At 41.0% G+C, this 22,070-nt stretch overlaps 1 non-coding gene across 1 annotated transcript; it reads right to left on the bottom strand.

The window, feature by feature from the left end:
- Nucleotides 1-18,682: 18,682 nt before the first annotated feature.
- Nucleotides 18,683-18,818, bottom strand: LOC114811399. The gene has a single exon (XR_003759103.1). It is a non-coding gene; the product is annotated as a small nucleolar RNA SNORA7 (small nucleolar RNA).
- Between the last annotated feature and the right edge of the window lie 3,252 nt (nt 18,819-22,070).

Below are 22,070 nucleotides of genomic sequence, written 5' to 3'. Positions count from 1 at the left end.
GAGAAGTGCATAGTTCTGAAAGGTCTGTCAGTCACACCTCTATCTTTTCAGCCACATACGCGTCCACGACTAAAGCTTGCTGTTAGCAGTGTCAACTTTGGACTCTAGCAGAGCAATATCGGATGCCAGCCTGTCACTCAAAATGAGGGGAAGCCTTATTAGCATTCTGACCTCACTGTTTGACTCCTGGCTCTGCCCCAATTTATTTCTGCCCAGGCTGCTTGTAGAATGGGAAAGGGGGTGCTCAGAATAAAGGCATCTATATGTTGAGCCAACTGTATTACACTGAGGCTCCTGTTGGAATGTATTGAAGCAAACCGTCATCACGAACAAAACAGAGAGATATATGAATAGGCAAAAATATTAGCTGGAGCCCCTTTCCTTAGGCCCCTCTGTCTCATAGGCTCCTCCAGAAAAGTTACTTGGTTAGCATTTGTATTTCTATATCCCATGGTTGTCATTTTAGCCTAAACTGTTGCACATTTCTACTTGTTTTTAATATGCAACTTCTTCTCGAGGTTATTGGTGGCTTAATGCCACACAGCTGAGTATTGCCATGCCTAATTACTCTGGAAACAAAATCAACAATCCTAGTAGAACATTTGGAATGTATCTTTGGGCATATGTGCCCACACTTTTTGCAGACTGCCAAGAGAGACTGGGAATCCACTGGAAGTTTTTAAATGGCCAACCTAGAATTGATGGCCCACTGAATTAGGAGAGAGAGAAGAAACAGATTGCTGAATACAGTTGCTAAGGAAGTGAATATATACTGCCTTGCTTCGATTTCAGCATATTCATTTCAAATAAAATAATGAGCATATTATCCTTCCCCAAATTCTTTTATCTGACTATTATTAAATCTGTTGAGAAACCAACAGTATCCTTTAAGGTTTAAATAAATGTGCCCTCTACCTGAGGTAGAATATTCTCAATGAAATAGAACCAGCAAATGGATTTTCTTATCATCCGTGAAGAAGTGTAAACTTAATCTAGTTGCTGTTTCTTTATCTCAATACCCTTTTAATTGACATTCTGCCTCATCTAATGAAAAACCACCCTCTCCACAACCACTGCCATTAGAACCTCATTTTGTCCATGTCAAGACTGACTGACAGAGAGCTGAGGCTTAACTACTGATAGTTGAAATCTTCCTGTTAATCTAAACTCGGTAAAAAAAATTTCAGTTTCCAGACTGAATATATAACAATTATTCTCTGCATCTGACTTCAAGAGGATTTAAAATGACAGATTACAGAATTCAAGAAGGCTTTGATACACTCATTAAATTCTAGCTAAAAGCCTTTCTGAGGCATTAGATAGTGCAATTTTACTCCTGAAAATGTATTTAACTAGAAAAAGAGGGCTAAAGTTGAATTACATAGCCACCTATATCTTTTTTGAACATATGCTAACTTCCTGTCTCATGTTTCAGATGATGTGTTGTCCAGGAACAAAACTAGAAGACCGAAGCTGGGATTTAAACATTCAATCCGGGATCCATGTACAATGTCTATCTATAAGAAGTGTAACAAATTTATCAGAAGAGGAGAAGGCTGTGGCCTAGTGGAAAGAGCTTTGGCCTGGGAAGCAGAGGACATAAGTTACAATCACAACTCTGTCACTTGTTTCCTGGGTGCCCTTGGGCAAGTCACAGCATCTCTCTGTGCCTCGCTTTCTTTATCAGTAAAATGGGAATTCAATCCTATTCCCTATTACTTAGACTGTGAGTCCCTTATAGGAGAGGGATGATATCCAACCTGCTTATCTTGTATTGATTCATTTATTCAATCATATTTATTGAGAACTTATTGTATGCAAAGCACTGTACTAAGCACTTGGGAGAGTACAATACAACAATAAACAGACACATTCCCTGCATTCATTCATTCACTCATTCAATCAATTCAATTTAATTTATTGAGCACTTACTGTGTGCAGAGACATTCCCTGCATTCATTCATTCATTCAATCAATTTAATTCAATTTATTGAGCACTTACTGTGTGCAGAGACTACTAAGCTCTTAGAAAGTACAATTCGGCAAAAGATAGAGACAATCCCTATCCAACAATGGGCTCACAGTCTAGAAGGGGGAGATAGACAACAAAACAAGACAAGTAGACAGGCATGAATAGCATCAAAATAGATAAATAGAATTATAGATGCATACACATCATTAATAAAATTAATAGAATAATAAATATGTACTAATATACACAAGTGCTATGGGATGGTGAGGGAGTAGAGCAGAGGGAGGGAGTAGGGGCAATAGGGAGGGGAAGAGGAGCAGAGGAAAAGGGGGGCACAGTCTGGGAAGGCCTCCTGGAGGAGGTGAGCTTTCAGTAGAGCTTTGAAGAGGGGAAGTGTGCTAGCTTGGCTGATGTGAGGAGGAAGGGCATTCCAGGCCAGAGGTAGGACATGGGCCAGTGATCAGACACAGAACAGGTGAGAACGAGGCACAGTGAGGAGGTTAGCGGCAGAGGTGTAGAATGTGCCACTGGGCTGTAGCAGGAGAGAAGGGAGGTGAGGTAGGAAGAAGGGGGCGGTGTTTGTCAGGGAAGACCTCCTGGAGGAGATGTGCCCGAAAGCCCTCAATAAATGTCATTGCTTGATTGATTCTCTGTGACTCAGTTTCTTCATCAGCAAAATAGGGATTAAATGTGAGTCTCATGTGGAAAAGGGACTGTGTCCAATCTGTTTATCTTGTTTCTGTGACAATACTTAATACAGTTCTAGGCACATAGCAAGGGCTTAACAAATACCACTAGCATTATTACTGTTATTAAACATATTTATGAGCTCTACTAGGTGCTCAGGAGAGTACAATACAACAGAATTGGTAGACGCTTTCCCTGTCTCTTTGGTCATCCACAATACACTTCAGATTTCCATTCACAGCTTATTGATTTTGGTCTGGTAGTTCATTTGAGAAACAATGTGGTCTCTTGGGAAAAGCACAGGCCTGGGAGTCAGAGGACATGAGTTCTAATCCCAACTCTGCTAGGTATCTGCTGTGCAACCTTAGGCAAGTAACTTAACTTCTCTGTGCCTCAATTCCCTTATCTTCGAAATGGGGATTCAAATTTGTTCTCCCTCCTATTTAGACTGTAAGCCCCATGTGGGACCTGACTATCTTGTATCTTCTCTAGCACTTATTACAGTGCTTGGCACATAGTAAGCACTTACCACAATCATCAGGTGAAGCTGTAAATTATTTTACACCTACCCAAGCCATGATCAAGGTTTTATGTTTCCATCTCCAAAAGTTCTTAACTCTGCATTTTACTGCTGAATTGAATCTTATTTGGAATCTCTGCCATGTTTCTCATTTTTATCCAGCTACTTTGTGGGGATATTTTTTCCCTTTCCCTGGCATTCATCCTGTCTCTCAAATTAATGTCACCGGAGAATCTAATTAGCATGCGGCTTGCCGCCCCTTCTAAACCATTAATAAAGATGTTCAGCCTGAGTATTAAGAGGGAACCAGCCACCAGACAGGCAGAGTGCAATGGAGACAATATACCCCAGCTAGGAATTATTCAAATTTTCTGCAGTATGAAGCATTCATCTCAAGTTGAAGTTGGGTCTCAAATGTCTTTAATCCTTTAGAAATTTAAAAATTGGGGTTAGATGAAGCTGCTAAAGCAGGTGAAATAAAAGTAAACTTTTAAAAAAGAAATTTAAACAGCAAAATCTTTATCTCCTTTTTACCCCTTAAGAAGTTGAAATTGATGATCTTTGTCATGTGAGAAAAAGAATAAAAGAGGGGGCTCCCTCATTCATACAAACCCTCTGCTGATCAGCCGTATATCCTCTATGAATTTAGACAGGATGACAGTTTTGTGAAAAATACAGTACAGTCCCTGCCATTCAAAAATTGGATATTTCTAAAAAAAATTAAAATAGCTAGCAGGGTGCAAGCACTGATTTTTTTTTCACTAGAATCTCATTCAGTTCATTGTTCTTGGCTAATTATCCGTAGTACTATAACTTTAATAAAACCCAACTCAATTAAGGTAACTTTAATTTATTTCAAATCAGCCTGCAACTATTTGCAGAATACAACTCAGAAGGCTAAAAGTTATGTTGTGGCAGGACCTAATTGCTAATTTAAAGAAAAAGACTAAGGTAAGTGACTGATCGCTTGTAAAATAAACAAACAAGAATAACTTTCTGCTGAAACAATGAACAGTGTTGTAATAATCAAGTGGTTAGCTTGACATACCATTAATGAGGCACTGTTTAGACTCATTATCTATGCCAAGGGCTGTATGTTCAATCCCAAAGTCAGCATCTCCAGGGGACAAATTTGGGGCAAGCAGTAGATAGAATTCATTAATTCCACTCAGGACCCAAGATCTTCAGTCCCCCAATCCCTTGGCCCTCAATCAAATAATGATACTTATGGTACAGAGCACTGCATGAAGAGGTTGGGAGAAAACGATGTAATAGTTGGTAGATATTATCCCTGCCCTCAAGGAGACTGCAATATACTGACTCAAGTTTAATGACTCACTCAAGGCCTTTATCCTTCCCTGAAGTCTTGGAATTCCACTCTCTTCCTCTCCTCTAGTGTGCTTGGAATCTTTGTTCATCCACATACTCAGTACCTTGATCCCTCCTCCCTTTCCCTCCATGCCGAAGTAGCCAGTCTCATACATTTCCCCCACCCTTGAGAGTCCAACATAAATGGTTCCCTCAGTCATCCATCCCTCCCTCAACTACAAGGAAGAAATATCTCCTCCCAGAGCCTGTCAAATGTGTGCTGCCAATAGAGCCAGTGAAGAAATGTGTCTGAATGGGTCAGTAGCTGCAGTAGTAGGGAGAGCACAAAAAATCTGCCCTACTTGCATTTGACAGTGTCAAATCCTGCTAAAGCATAATTTGGTCGAATATCCTCCTCTTGCCACACAAAAATTCTTCATTTCTAAACTTCCAGCTATAAAAAAAAAGCATGGATACAGCAGTTTAGGTGTTTGGAAAAGCTGTTTCCAGCTCCAGGCTGCATGAATTTGAGTACATATCATATACACAGCTTTCTGAGCCTTAATTTACCTAACTCTTAATAAGACTTCAGACACAGCATTTCTCACCTTTGTGGAAAGAGCACTAAGGGCTTTAACTTAAACACTGTACATAACCCCACATTATAAGAACTAGCAGAAGCAGCGTGGCTCAGTGGAAAGAACCCGGGCTTGGAAGTCAGAGATCAAGGGTTTGAATCCCGGATCTACCACTTGTCAGCTGTGTGACTGTGGGCAAGTCACTTAACTTCTCTGTGCCTCAGTTCCCTCATCTGTAAAATGGGGATTAACTGTGAGCCTCAAGTGGGACAACCTGATTACCCTGTATCTACCCCAGCACTTAGAACAGTGCTCTGCACATAGTAAGCACTTAACAAATACCATTATTATTATTATTATTATTAGCAAAGTATGAGGCAAGTTTCTTTCTTTAAGAATCAGTAACTGTTCTGTGATTAATCTTGTTTTCCAACATGGCTGGCTAGGTTCTACTGGACAATTTGAACATGTGCAGTTAATCCAACCCAATGTTTTGAAAGATCTTCATTCTAAGATAGTGCTTGAGCAGCTAACTCCTGACTGTTTGCTAATACTGGCTCTGCTTTAAGCTCATTGTGAGCAGGGAATACATTGATCAATTCATTATACTGTCCTCTCCTAAGAGTTTAGTACAGTGCTTTGCATACAGTAAGCACTCAATAAATACCATTGATCGATCAATTGATTAATTGATTGGGTGGGGTAGGAAAATGCATCTGATAATATACAATATCTCCCTGTGGGATGCCTTGAAAAACAACAGGTAGGCAGTTACAAGAAGGTTTGGGAACATTTATGGAAAAGTTTAATTGGGAAGCCTAGAACACAGGCCTGAGAGTCAGAGGAGCTGGGTTCTAATCTCAACAATGGCAATGGCAGACTATGGGCAAATCACATCATTTCTCTGGGCCTCAGTTTTCTCATTTGTAAAACTGGTATTAAATACCTGTTCTCTCTCCCACATACACTGTGAGGCCTGTGTGGAACAGGCACTGTGTCTGATATATACTAGGACTTAGTACAATGCTTGGCACCTAATTGAAGACAAATATCACAACTATTACTACAAATAGCTATTATAGCTAAGAAAAATGTTGATGATGCTAACAGGCTCATTTCTCTCCCATTTTATTTTTTCTTATCCAATCTTATATTTTTCTCACTTGATATAGGTTAATTTATTGCTCTGTTCTATGCAACATTTATTTGATTGGGCTTAAGACAAGGCTTGGCATGCTAATGTTACCCCAAAATGATTTGTCACAGTTCCTGATTTGCCATAGGTTCCTAGAATCAGAAATGAAGTTCTGTTTTCAAAAGTGACAAGATGCCACTCAAAGTGATATTTGCAAGTTATGATCGATCAATCAGTTGTATTTATTGAGTGCTTATTTTGTGCAAAGCACTGAACTAAGCGCTTGGGAGAGTACAATACAGTAGAGTTGGTAAACACCTTCCCTGCCCATAACAAGCTTACAGTCTAGGAGAGACAGGAATTTATATAAATAATTTATAATACATAATTCATAGATATGTTCAAAAGTGTTGTGAGGTTGAGGCTGGGGTGAATACCAAATGCCCAAAGGTCACAAATCCAACTGCATAGATGATGCAGATGGGAGAGGCAGTCAGGGAAAATAGAACTTAATCCGGGAAGGCCACTTGAAGGAGATGTTACCTTAATAAGACTTGGAAGGTGGGGAGAGTGGTGGTCTGACATATATGGAGAGGGAGGGTGTTCCAGGCCAGAGGAAAGAAATGGGAAAGGGGTGGCAACAAGATAGATGAAATTGAGGCACAAAGAGCAAGCTGGCACTAGGGGAGTGAAGGGTGTGGGCTGGGTTGTAGTAGGAGATCAGTGAGATAAAATAGGAGGGGGCAAGCTAATTGAGTGCTTTAAAGCCGATGGTGAGGAGTTTCCGTTTGATGCAGAGGTAGATTGGAAAACACTGGAGGTTCTTGAGATATGGGGAGTCATGGCCTGAATTTTTTTTTTTAGAAAAATGATCCATGCCACAGAGTGAAGTATGGCCTGGAGTGGAGAGAGACCGGAGGCAGGTAGATCAGTGAGGAGGCAGCTGCAGTAGTCAAGGCGGGATAGGATAAGGGTCTGGATCAGCACAGTAGCAGTTTGGATTGAGAGGAAAGAATGTATTTTAGCAATGTCGTGAAGTTAGAGCCGACAGGAGTTGGTGACGTTGAATATGTGGGCCGAGTGACAGAGATGGGTCAAGGACAATGCCGAGGTTATGGACTTGTGAGATAAGGAGGGTAGTAGTATTATCTATAGTGATGGGAAAAAAAAGAGGGAGGACAGTATTTGAGTGAGAAGATAAGGAGTTCTATTTTGGACATTTTACCCTTGAATTATGTATTCTTGCACTCCTAGGATTGAGGTTCACCTTAGCACAGCTATGCAGGGTGGGTCACATGAGGAGAATAAATGACAGCAGGATACCCAAACTCTTGCCTTATGGTGAGATGAAAATGGGAAACTGGAAGCAAGGAGGACATAGGGAAACAAAGCCTTAGACAATACTATATCTTCACCGAAAATTGAGAGTTAACTGTAATGAATAGACCATCATATCTTACTACCATCAAGGAAAGGAGTGGGATTTTTGGAGCATAACTTCCTAAAGGATTGAGAAGTAGGCAAAAGTTAAACAGCACTAGGCACTGTAAACATAGAACATGAGAGCACAAAGTAGCCTGCCTGTGTGTACAACGCAGCTGGGACTGAAAAGGTCAGTGTGAGACCCATAGTCAGTCACATATGCACCATAGGTTAATTTTATGGTCAGAGGCATAGTTTTCAAGTACTAAAGATGTCTATATACACACTCCTTGTTAGCAAGCAGATATTAGCTTCCTATAACATAAAAAATGCATAGAACAAAAAAATCGATTTTCATTTAAGACTGGGTGAAATCAACACACACAAACATAAACACACTCACAAACTGCCATAAACAAAGACCATCGGAGAACAACATTTACCAGAGAGGCAAGAGGGGGATGCAACTGAAGATTACTTCTCATTTGTCTTTGCTAAAGCCAAGGGCAGCCCGGTGACTAGAAAAATGACTGCCAGGACATCATGCTAGCAACCTCTGGCCCCCCTGCAGCTTGGTCTATTACCTTCCCCTTGCCTGTCTGTCCAGTATTTGCAGTCTTTCGAAGCCAGTAGTCTTGTGTGCAGATTTATTGTGCTTGCTAGGAGGCAGGGGAGACCCTTGGAGGAGTGTGCTCATTTGCCTGGAATAGATGTTGGATGTCTATTGCTGTTTCCACTTGCTGCCCTTTTAGCAGGTTAGAATCCCCAGAAAGGTTCAAAATATGGGCCATGAAAAAAATGAAATTATTGGCAATATTACTTATCCACACTGCGGCACTAGGAGTACACTTAAAAGAATAACCTTTTTTTTATGGTAAATGAGCCACTGAAGAGATTGCATTCCGCCCACTGACTAAAGGGATTCGTATGGACACTGACAAATATAGTTAATTGAACATTTTCTAATACAACCAGAAAGGTCAGAGAAAGTGCACTTCCTTCCCCTTTCCAGTTTATGTTTGATAAAAACCCACCCACACTTATTGCTGGTGGGGTGGGGAGAGGGAAAGAGAGTAGAGAAGGAAGGAGAGGAGAAAGAATGGTCATCGTTATCTCATTTTGTAAGTTAACACATAAAAGTTAATCCCCTCAATTCAGGTAACTAACTTTTCTCAGTTCTAATGTGAGGTGAAGATTGAGGCTTTTGGAGGCCTGTTTAAATAATGTTAATTATAAGTATGGTATTTGTTATATGCTTTCTGTATGTCAAGCAAAGTTCCCCTGAGGGGTAGATACAAGTTAATCATATGAGACACAGTGCCTGTCTCTCAAAGGGCTCTCAGTCTAAGTAGGTGGGAGAACAGGTATTAAATCCACCTTTCACACTCAAGGAAATTGAGGGAGAGAGAAGTTAAGAGTCTTGGCCAAGGGCCAAGGTCACACAGTAGTGAAGTGGTGGAGCTGGGATTACACTCCAGGTACTCTTACTCCCAGACCCTTGCTCTTTCCACTAGGTCATACTAATCTCGTGGAATCCTCATGCCGCCACCCTCTCCAGCAGGAAGAACCAGATTCATCGGCCTAGCAGATCTTTCTGAGACTTGGCTCAAGCCCCCACAGAGAAACATGGAATATAGATTAGCACTAGAAGCCCTCCGTGGACACAGCCACTCACAAACATAAGATAAGGACGGCTCACTGGTCCAGAGACCATTAAGACACCCAAACCAGCATCTTAGGCAACCCTCCAAAGAGATAACACTAACTTCGTAATCCTTCAACTCTCCAGACCCAGCTCTATCTCACTTTTACTGCTCGTCCAATTTTCCAGATCACCGACCTGAAGGTAGCCACAACCCATTTGTTGATCTCTGCAGTAAGTGTGGACCCCCCACTCAGAAAGTACCCCATCAGGACTGCAGATATAGAGTCCTGCCACCGGACGATCCATGTTCAGGAACAAAGCTGTAACATGGTCCACCAGATGACACAGATTCAGGATGGCAAATCAATAAATCAGTGGTATTTACTGAGTGCTTGGGAGGATAAGATGTAAAAGCTGAGAAGCAGTGTGGCCTACTGGATAGAGCATGGGGCTGGGAGTCAGAAGGGCCTGGGTTCTAATCCCAGATCTGCCACTTGTCTGTTGTGTGACCTTGGGCAGGTCATTTAACATCTCCATGTCTCATTTACCTCATCTGTAAATCAGGGAGTAGTGAGCCTCATGTAGGGCAGACTGAGTACCATCTGATTTACTTGTTTCTACCCCAGTGCTTAGTACAGTGTCTGGCATATAGTAAACGTTTAATACAATAAAAAAGTAGGCACTACCCTTGTCCACAAGGAGCTATGTGCCAAACACTTTACTAAGTACTGGAGTAGTTACAGGATAATCATGTCAGACAAAGTCCCTGTCCCAAATAGAGCCTACAGTCAAGAAGACAAATACAGGAATTCTGCCCCCAGATGTTACTTTTTTAATGCTTCAGATACAAGAAATTTCCACCAACTGATGCTGGTTTCAACTTCGTAGCTGTAACATCACTCCACCTGGTTTGGCGATCAGTTTCAGAAGCTCATCCCCAAACAATAATAATGATAATATTTGTGGTATTTGTTAAGCATTTACTATGTGCCAGGCACTGTACTAAGCGCTGGGGTGGATACAGGCAAATCAGGTTGGACACAGCCCCTTGTCCCACGTGGAGATGACAGTGTCAATCCCCATTTTACAGGTGAAGTAACTGAGGCACAGAGAAGTAAAGTGAATTGTCCAAGGTGACACAGCAGACAGGTGGCAGAGTCAGAATTAGAACCCATGACCTTCTGGGAGTCCCCAGGCCTATGCTCTAACCACTATGTCATGCTGCTTCTCAATAACACGAGAAATGATATTACTTCAATAATAGAGGTATAAAAACACTCCATTCATTCATTCAGCTATATTTATTGAGTGCTTACTGTGTGCAGAGGCACTAGGTGGCTTGAAGCCTAAGTACTCAAGCCACTCCCCTCAGCTAAAAGTGACATGCTTAAGAGTCATGTGCTCTACCATTACAGTACTCGTACTTGAAAAAAAGTCTTTAACAGCCCTTTTTTTTTCCTTAGGTCCCTTAGTGCTACTGCTAGCTCCAGTTCACTTGGGGGGCGGGGGGAGACTTAATTTTCTTCCTGCTAAAAAATCTTTGAAAAATCTTTCCTGTAGCTGTCACCAACTTAACAGGGCCCTCCTCCTGTCAAAAGTCGCTTTTTTGGCCACCTCCAATGAAATCCAGTGACCACCCCCCACCCCCCAGCACTACCACCAACACACACATATATACTGTTACCAAAGGCTGATATGCAGATCAGTGGGTGTGTAGAGGAAGAAATCAAACATACAATCCAGATGAGGTCTCAGTTCAGTCATTTGGTGGCAAGAAAAAAAGCTCAAGCCCACCTGGTACACAAGAAAATCTTACCCAAGTGTCTACCTGCTTTTCCTGCTCGCTCTTTTTTAATATTAGGGCCAAGCAATCTGCAGCTGCCAATATCGGTCTCAACAAAAACGAGTCGTCTTTAGGCTACACTAGATTTCCTGAAGATCAGTGAGTAGTCACACTTTTTAAGGAAGGTGAGAGAGGTGAAGCTTGACTGCTGAACTCAATGTTCCTCCCTCTCGCCGCACCCCGCCCCCAGCCCAACTCCCTAGTGCAGTAATCAGGATATCAGAAATTCCACCAATCAGGGTATTTATTGAGCACCTACCACATGCAGAGCACTCTATTGAGTGCTTGGGAAGATACACTACAACTGAGTTGATAAACGTGATCCCTTTCAATAAGAGTTTACGGTCTATGGGAGAAGCTCACTCTCTTCAGGGAACCTTACAGTCTTCGAGGAGTTTACAGTCTATGGGTGATCTTACAGTCTATTCATTCAGTCGTATTTATTGAGTGCTTACTGTGAGCAGGTCATTGTACTAAGCACGAGGGAGAGTACAATATAACAATAAACAGACATGCTTCCTACCCACTACAAGCTTATAGTCTAAAGGTTGATTTTGCAGTTCAGGAGAAGCTTACAGTCTATGGTGGATTTACAGTTTATGGTCTATGGGGGAACTTATAGTCTACAGAAGAAGTTTACAGCTTCAGAAATTTTATGATCTACATTAAGAGTTTACAGTCTGAGGGAGGAGTTTACAGTCTAAAATGTCCCAGTCCCAGAAATGTGTCTTCTCAGTCTCCAACTCAGAGTTGGTCATAATGGGAATTCAACCCTCCTGTATTAGAGGGGAGGGAGGCTAACTCTACATACAAAATATTTCATATTTATAGTTCCTCTAAACATTGATAACAAAATGATATTTCTATGGTGTTCAAAAATGAATCCAATTCAAACCAAAAAACAGGGTCAATTTTCAAAAAAAAAAAAAGACCAAAAGCAATCCCATTATAGGGTGAGACCAATGACAATACAACCTTTAAACATACCTGTTATTTTTTTCTATTAACCCAATATGGATCTCTAGTTCATGAATGTAACCAAAATCCTTCTTGAGTATATCAAGGCTATCTCACTGCACAACTTCTTGTGGTAACAAATTTCCATATGTTTGCCACCTGCCCGGGGAAATGCTCCTTTTTTAAATTTTAAGTCTGGCTTCTTGAAGCTTCAGTGGGTACTCCCTCATCCTGTTGCTGTAGGATTTGGTAAACAATAATTCCATGTTCACCTTAGTCACGTCCTTCTTAATATTTGGATATCAATCAGGTCCCCTCTCAACTTCATCTTTCCAAACTAAAGTCTTAATCTTTCCCAGTCTGTCCTCATGCAAATGGAGATACAAACTATTCCCCTAGTTATCTCTGTGTGAATTATTGTCAATTTTACAATCTACATATCTTTATTGGAATGTGGAGAAATCAACTTTACCTTGCTATCTGATGGCTCACTAATCAGCCAATATTTTAAGTGGCGTGGTTATCCATTATGGTGATGTTCAAAGATAAACTGCTAATTCTCAGGTGAGTTGTCTCACCTACACTCCTTACCATTTTGTGGGCACTAAAGGAGCTCCTACACTATAACTCAGTTAGAGCTTACCATTAGAAGCTGTCTGCAGCCATTTTAAGCTTGCGGTTCTTATTTAAAAAGCTTAATTGGAAGGTTTTATTACTCCCAATTAGGCTTTTTAATTAAAAGGAAAAGTTGAAACAGGCTTCAGGCAAATCCTGCTGAAGCCCGTATCCACACAAACCCAAGGGGAAAGAAAACAAAATCAAGCAACTATAAAACAGCAGTTGCAGCTGCAACTTTCAGGAATGTTTTCCTCTGTTCCTAGTTAATGCTCTGGTAGTGCCTGACGTTGAAGAAATGGGCACAACTGATAGGAAAATAAAATCAGGATGGTGCAACCATCAGCTAATATAATTATTATAATTTCAGTATAATTACCAAAATTACTGTTCAAAGAAAATATAAACATTCAAGAACAAAAACCTAATAAAAGTGAGTGCTTTAATTGAAATACTTCACAGTTCAATTTAAATACTTCACAAAACTAATTACTGTACCTTCTCTGCCCTAAAATTTTTTGTAATTTCAAGCCAATCACATGTGTTACTGTAAGATTAACACATTTCAAATTCTATTACTTTGTGTTTGAATTTTCTATCTTAGTACATACAGGTGATTCTCTTGATAAAGGAAAGACTAATGCAAATATACTGTGTGCTAAACAGACGTGTAGAGCTGCCATGATATATAGCCTGAACCTACCAGAGAGCCAGAATGGCCTAGTGGAGAGAACATGGGCCTGGGAGTCAGTAGGACCTGGACTCTAGCCCTGGTTCTGCCACTTGTCTAACTGTGTAAGCTTGGGCAAGTCACTTAACTTCTTTGTGCCTCAGTTATCTCATCTTTAATATGGAGAATAAGACTGTGAGCCCCAAGCAGCGTGGCTCAGTGGAAAGAGCCCGGGCTTGGGAGTCAGAGGTCATGAGTTCAGATCCCGGCTCTGCCACTTGTCAGCTGTGTGACTTTGGGCAAGTCACTTCACTTCTCTGTGCCTCAGTTACCTCATCTGTAAAATGGGGATGAAGACTGTGAGCTTCATGTGGGACAACCTGATTACCCTGTATATCCCAGCACTTAGAACAGTGCTCTGCACACAGTAAGCGCTTAATAAATACCAACATTATTATTAACCTGATTACCTTGTCTCTATCCCAGCACTTAGAATTTTGCCTGGCACCTAGTAAATACTTAACAAATACCATTAAAAAAGTAGACATCCAGTTTCCTGAAGTTTTACCACCCTCATGGAGAAGCCATATCACCCTCAAAGGGTCGGTCCATTCATTCATCATTCAATCGTATTTATTGAGCACTTACTGTGTGCACAGCACTGTACTAAGCACTTGGAAAGTACAATTTGGCAACTAATAGAGAATCCCTGCCCAACAATGGGCTCATAGTCTAGAAGGGGGGAAACAGACAACAAAACAAGTAGACAGGCATCAATAGCATCAATATAAATAAATTGAATTATATAGTCATCATTAATAAAATAAATAGAATAATAAATATAATAATAATAATAATGTTGGTATTTGTTAAGCACTTACTATGTGCAGAGCACTGTTCTAAGTGCTGGGGTAGATACAGGGTAATCAGGTTGTCCCACGTGAGGCTCACAGTTAATCCCCATTTGACAGATGAGGTAACTGAGGCACAGAGAAGTTAAGTGACTTGCCCACAGTCACACAGCTGACAAGGTGAAGAGTGGGATTTGAACTCATGACCTCTGACTCCCAAGCCCATGCTCTTTCCACTGAGCCACACTGCTTCTCTATATACACAAGTGCTGTGGGGTGGGGAGGAGGGTAGAGCAGAGGAAGGGAGTAGGGGAGATGGGGAGGGAAGGAGGAGCAGAGGAAAATGGGTTCAGGCTGGGAAGGCCTCCTGGAGGAGGTGAGCTTTCAATAGGGCTTTGAAGGGGGAAGTGGTCCACATGCCAAACAGTGAGTTCCTGAAACACAGTTTCCTCAGCTCACCTACAGTAGAGGATAAAACCTACTCTACTCTACTCTACTGTACTCTACTGTAGGAATGGCAGATGTGCTTTAGTCCTGAGACTTTAGAACAAATTACCTGTGTGAAAGAATTGATTTTAGTGCCCGTGGCTAATGCAGTGCTACTCGCACCCTCTCCTCCCTGAAAGTCACGTTACCACTGGGGCATAGAGAACTGGGAGTGAAAAGAAGGGGAGAGGTCCAGTCTGAGGCAAAGTGCAGGTATGGCCTCCACCCCCAACAGCAATCTCCAGGCCAAACTGGGATTGGAACCTGATTCCCCGGGCAGGTGTCCTCTCCATTTGACCAATTTAGGGCTCTCAATTTGCCAGCAATCAATCAACGGTATTTCCTGAGCACTTTCAGTGTGCAGATCATCGTATTAAACACTTGTAAAAGAATAATATGGCATGGTTGCTCAACACTGTCTCTGCCCTAACGGATCAATCAGTTGATCAGTGGTATTTACTGAGCACTTATTGCATACAGAATATGGTACTAAGCACTTTAGCATGGTTTAGTGGAAAGAGCACGGGATTGGGAGTCAGAGGATATGGGTTCTAATCCCTACTCCGCCTCTTGTCTGCTGTGTGATCCTGGGCAAGTCACTTAACTCCTCTGGGCCTCAGTTACCTCATCTGTAAAATGGGGATTAAAAGTGTGAGCCCTGTGTGGGACAATCTGATGACCCTGTATCTACTCCAGAGCTTAGAACAGTGTTTGGCACGTAGTAAGCACTTAACAAATACCATAATTATTATTATTATTGTTATTATTATTATTAACAATGCAACAGAGTCAGTAGACATATTCTCTGCATAAAGCCCAGAAAGAGAGGCAAACACTAAAATAAATTACGGATATGCACATAAGTTCTGTGGGGCTGAGGGTAGGGTTAGATCTAGTGGGGAAACCAACATTTAAAGCAATTACGGATAGGGGAAAGGGCAGCATATGGTGATATATGCATAAGTGCTGTGGGAGTAGGAGTGGGATGAGTATCGAAATGGTTAAGGGTTACAGTGAAGCATTACCCTCCACAACCCAGCATAGCTGGACAGGACCCACAAGAAGATAACCAAACAGTAAGGTGAAATGAAGTGAAGCGAATGTAAGTGGAAAAAGCAAACCAAATGTCTTCTGTAATTTTCAGCACACACCTGGATGATTACATATTAAAACTGAATTAGAAGTTATCCAAGAAGATTTAAAATACTTGCATATCTCAAGATTTCACACAGGCCATACAAACCTTTACAGAATAGAATTCACTACAGGGCTGAGAAAAGCCTGAAGGATCTCTTCTGATTCCTTTTAAATGTATCTTACCCACCTTTTAAAACTGATACAATAAAAATTTTCTATGACTCATTTTGGTGATGTGACACAAATCATTCTTGAAACATTGCTGCCTCCTATTTTTTGCACAAAATGTATTTTTAAGTCCCATTTTAAGTACATATTTTAAGTGCATATCCATAAATCTAGGTAATGAAACTGGTGGCACAGAAAAAGTTCAATCAGTTTTGAAGACCAAGAAAACAGATGTGTTCAAGAGCTGTCTCCAAAGAGAGGAAAAAATAGAGATGATCTTAAAATTACTCAAATGACAACTTTTAGGATAAAAAAAATACATTACTTCCTACTGACCTGCATATGGTTAAATAGAGCTAAAAAATGAACAGTTGGCATTTTTCCAGAATTGGTAGCAATTGAAGTTGATGTACTATATAAGCAATGATATTAAGGCAAATAGATTCTATGAAGTCAGCATAAACAGTCGCTAAGTGGAAAAGCCTGCTTTGTTTGAAAAGGGCACCTCAATTCCCATCCCTGCCCATCAGATGAAAAGGGGAGTGTACAAGAATATCAACTGTGAAAATGTCAGCATACTAAGCAGGGTGTATAGCAAGTGTTCCTTCCTATGGAAAGGAAAGATCTCAATGAATGTTATTTGAAGGTCCATCTGCTACAGAGATCTGCTGGGCTGCCTTGTTTCTGGAAAGCTTTTCCGCTGGGATGTACAGATTCCTGGAGCACTAACTAGCTCTACCCATCATCCCATCCCCACTCACAGCTGTTCTCCATAGTACCAGAGAAAATTAGCTGATCTAAAGGAAAAGGATTGAGAAGACAGAGTTTCCACATGTTTAAAAAAGGCAGACTAAATCCAACACCCAAATGAAAGATAGAGTTCCACCTTACCCAGGATATTTGCCTCTCAGGGTGAAAAATGTAATCCATCTGGGCCCCTAGATGAATAGGTAATATGCTTGTAAATGACTGTCTGAGAAAAAGAGTTTATTTTTCCAGCCAATTTTTTTAGGCTATCTGAGTAGACAGGACTTTTTTTTTTTCAAAAGTATCCCCAAGCCTGTACTACAAGGTCCGTATGTGCCGTTACTGCCCAAATTATACACAGAAGTCCTTGTTTTGGATGTTGATGATTTCCACTAAGCCTAAATATAACTTTGAAATGCAAAAAGAGAGAAGATCTTTTGTTGTTGCTATCAAAGGGGGAAAAATGAACTAGTCCATAGAGATAGTGCCAGAGGCAGATAACGAAAGCTTGAAATTGAAATGGTGATAAATTCTGTATACACCAAATTTTAAAGATAAGATGAATATTTATTGGAATAACATTTCATTTTCAGCTAAAGAACACATCCCCTTCTGAAGTATCGTATGAAATACCCACGGCTCTCCACTTCAAAAGGAAAAAAACAAAGGGGAGATGTAAGTTTTAATGATGAAGCTGAAGTCCTGAATGACAGTCACAATGCTGTCCATGTTTACTACACCAAAAAAATTCCAAATCATTCCCATATTTAAAGAGCAGATATAAAATATATATAATTTTATTCACCATGAAAAGATAGTCACTGCTGGGGAGAAATCTCACTACTCAAAACGAGATCTGAAATTTAAAAGGCCTGAATTCAACTACTAAAACCTAAAATTTAACCTTGAACCCTTCTATCGATCAGAAGTATTTTAATACTCCTTGGAAATGAACGTGAATGGGAAACTAAATTAAACCTTCCTTAGAAAGAAAGTCTGCAGCTTATCAATGGCAAAATGTTTTAATGGTCAACGAGCATCAAGGAGGCACCAGGCTCGAATAGATTTTAAGGTGCATATGTCAACAGTGCTTGTTTGAGACATTCAAGGATTGTGACTTGATCATGTGACATTCATTTCACTTTTGGAGTGGATCTTGCAATCGTACGCACCAGGGTCTCAGTGCCCTTGGCAAGCAGTGTCGTCTATTTGAAAGAACACGGGCCTGAGAGGTTCTAATGCGGACTCTCCTACTTGCTTGCTGCATGACCTTTAATTTCTCTGTGCCTTAGTTTCTTTATATGTAAAATGGGGGTTGAATACCTGTCCTCTCTTCCTCTTAGACTGGGAACCCCAGGTGAGACAGAGATTGTGTCCAAACTGATTATTTTGTACCTACCCTAGTGTATAGTACAATTCTTGGCATATAGTAACCACTTAAATAAAACAAAATGTACAACTGAGGAAGGAACTCTCTAAGGGCTCCATACTAATGCCTCCCAAGATTGCCCCAGTGATTTACTGCCAGCATCTCATGACCCTTAGGTATGGAACCTCCAAAAAGCACTGGCTGCTAAGATTTGGAGAGATGCCCAGTGCTCTCTCCTCCCCCCACCACTCCATGATAGCAAGTCTCCTAATAGCTAGGTTGCCCATACATTCATTCCAGCACACCCTTTGGTTACAAACAGATGAACAGTATTTACTTACTCAGGTCTTGTCTTATACCATCGAGTCGTTTCCGCCCCATAGAGATACCATGGACACATCTCTCCCAGAATGCCCCACTTTCCATCTGCAATCATTCTGGTAGTGGATCCATGAAGTTTTCTTGGTAAAAATACAGAAGTGGTTTACTATTGCTTTCTTCCATGCAGTAAACTCTAGTCTCTGCCCTCGACTCTCTCTCATGCCGCCGCTGCCCAGCATGGGTGCATTTTGACTTGTAGCAGATTGCCTTCCACTCACTAGTCACTATCCAAGCTAGAAATGGAATGGATAGGCCTCTGTTTAACTCTCCCTCCCATAGTCGAGACTGGTAGAGTACTGGAAACTCCAGGTGCGAACCTGAGAGGGCACTTACTCAGGCATCAACTACAAAAGGTGTTGTCCAACAGAATTTTAAACCAGATCTGCCAGAATATAAACCTGAGAGGAAGGGATCATTATTCCTACTTCTATTGTTCTCTCCCAAGTGCTCCATTCATGATAGGCACTCAATAAATGCTATCGATTGTTCCACGAATAATCATCTATTCCTGGCTGGAATTTGTTCTTACCTAAAACCCAAAGTTCACCACCCCAACTCTGTACTCACCAATATTCTTTCATTAGCACGTGGACTTCTCTTTTATCCAGCAACCTAAGGTTTCCTCCCACTTTCCAAACCCCCTCCAACTTTCCCATCTCTTTCCCAGTAATTGCTTGTCCTCCTGCTGATGCCATCAGGTAACCGACTGGCATTACAGACCAAAAAAACATTTCCTAAGGGAGGGGTCCTGAATGGTTAGTTGTTACTCTGTTCTAGAAGCTTTGGACCTCTCTTCCTCTCCTATGTGTGGGGCTGATCTAGCTTGACCCTTTCAAGGTCTAGCACCCATCTTTTCAGCTACCATCACACATATGAATAAAATTTTACTGTCAGTAGAGTCAGGTTTGAAAATGAAGGACAACTCTATGTAGCTATAGGCAGATATATGTTGATATATAAATACCTATTCTCTGACATTTAATCAATAGTATTTATTGACCACTTACTATGTATAGAGCATGGTACTAAGCACTTGGGAGAGTAGTCAGTCAATCCTATTTACTGAACACTCACTTTATGCAGAACATAGTACTAAGCGCTTGGGAGAGTACAATATAACAAAAGACATTCCCTGCCCACAACGAATTTATGGTCTAGAGGGGGAGAGGGAGCTTAGTATGGAGCTCTGATCACAGCAGTCATTCAACTTGATCGCTTATCATTCTTCTGTAACTTTCCAAATGTCTTGCACTGTGCTCTGTCCTCAGTAAGAGCTCAATCTATTCTGTAGATGATGATGACAGTGATGGATTAGCTATTAAGAAGAACTTTCTCAGTGCTCAACTGCTAAACACTGATGAGAGCTCTGGGGCTACTGAGGAGACAGCTTTTTATGTCCTGATCTTTCCTTTTTCCATTTCGTTTAGGAAACAGATAGCCTTTCCAAGCCTCCTTGAATTACAATATTTCAAAGCAAACCAACCTCACCAGAAAACATTTACTAGATCAGACCTCCATCAACCTCATCATCATCACCATCTTCATCATGATTTAGAGCACCTTACAGTGCCTCAGTGGAAAGGGCACAACTCTCGAAGCTGGTTCTAGTTAAGACTGCAAATAAAGAAATGTCTTCTGGAGTTATGCCAACAGTGTTTCTGTTTTGTTTGGGGTTTTCTTGTTTTGTTTAAGGTATTTTTCAGGCACTATGTGCTAGGCACTGTGCTGGGGCAGATACAAGCTAATCAGTTTGGACACTGTCCATGTCCCACTTGGGCTTCATGGTCTTAATTCCCATTTTACAGATGAGGTAACTGAGGTACAGAGAAGTTAAGTGACTTTCCCAAGGTCACACAGCAGACAAGTGGGGGAGTCAGGATTAGAACCCAGGTCCTATTGACTCCCAGGCCCATGCTCTATCCACCAGGCCTCTTTGCATCCAATATAAGGCCAAATACAGTTAGTAGACATGATCCCATTCCTCAAGAAGCTTATAATCTACTGTGAGACAAACACTGAAATAATTTATATCTAGAAGGAAGAAGAAGATATGTATATGGCATAATCCCTCTCCTCACAGAGTTTATAATATAATGGGGAAGAACAGTGGTGACAGTGTCTCACAAAAAAACTACCCAGGGCATTCGGCAAACTGGGCACACATAGCAGGAATCCTGAAAAATAGCTGGCATACATGGGGGCAGTGAAGATCACAGTAGCTACCAGGACAACCACATGCTGCTTTACGGTGCTTTGGCACAACCTCAACCTTACGCTGCATTCACTTCAACAGTTAATGGGTGCTGCATGTAAAAATAAAATATTCGCACGAGCTTACTATGGGCAGGGAATGTGTCTGCTAATTCTATTACATTATACTCTCTCGAGCATTCAGTACAGTGTGTTACACATAAGTAAACACTCAACAAATATCACTGATTGATTCTCAGTGGGCTCCACCCCAGACCACTTTCTTCCCCATTACCATCCGTGCCCCAGAAACATAACTGGGAGGGGACTAGACGGTGCAAGTAGTGCAGTGCAAGAAACTAGCATTATGACCACTTTCTTTGTGCAGGTTCTCAGTCCTCTCCCCGTCTAGACTTTAAGCTCATTCTGGGCAGGGAATGTGCCTGTTGTATCATTACATTATACTCTTAGTACACTCTGCTCTGCACACAGTAAGTGCTCAATAAATACAATTGCCTAACTGAAGTTTTAGGACCTAAGTTCGTCTGCTGTTCTTTAAAGGAATCTCTATCATCACTGCGCACAGAGCACCATTAAGTTCTTGGGAAAATACAATGATAGTAATAATCACAGTCTCTGCACTTGAGGATCTTACTTAGGAGAAGGAAGCAGTTATAATAATAATAATAATAATTGTGGTATTTGGTGAGTGTTTACTGTGTCAAGCAGTATAATGAACTCTAGATTTAAACTCGTTGTGTCTACCAACTCTGTTGTATTATAATCTCCCAAGTGCTTAGTACAGTGTTCTGCACACAGTTAGCACTAAATAAATACATTTGATTGATAATAATCATGGTATTTGTTAAGCGCTTACTATGTGCTAAGCACCATTCTGAATCCTGGAGTAGATACAAGGTAATCAAGTTGGGCACAGTTCCTAACCCACCTGGGACTCACAATTTTAATTCCCATTTTATAGATGAGGTAACTGAGGCACAGAGAAGTTAAGTGACTTGACCAAGGTCACCCAGCAGATAAATGATGGAGCTGGGATTAGAACCCAGCCCCTCTGAGTCCCACACCCAGGCTTTCTCCACTAGGCCATATAACTGGGATAGATGCCAGTTAGTCTGATTGGAAACAGCCTCTGTCCCAAATGGGGTTCACAGTAGGAGGGAGAACAGTTATTGAACCCCCATATTATAAGATAAATAATAGGAATAAGCATGATTTAAGGAGAAACAAGTTCACCAAAAAGTAAAATAATCATTTCTGGGAACTGAGACTCACAAATGGCAGCTTGTAAAGGACAAAAGGCCTCAAATGCTGGCAGATCAGAAAGAAAACAAGAGACATCTGATAGAACAAAAGCAACTTTGTAGAAGA

The sequence above is a fragment of the Ornithorhynchus anatinus genome, chromosome 4 (genome assembly GCF_004115215.2).
Source record: "Ornithorhynchus anatinus isolate Pmale09 chromosome 4, mOrnAna1.pri.v4, whole genome shotgun sequence".
Classification (NCBI taxonomy): Eukaryota; Metazoa; Chordata; class Mammalia; order Monotremata; family Ornithorhynchidae; genus Ornithorhynchus; species Ornithorhynchus anatinus.
Note: the sequence above shows the minus strand (reverse complement) of the source record. Positions and strands in the feature narration are given on the sequence as shown.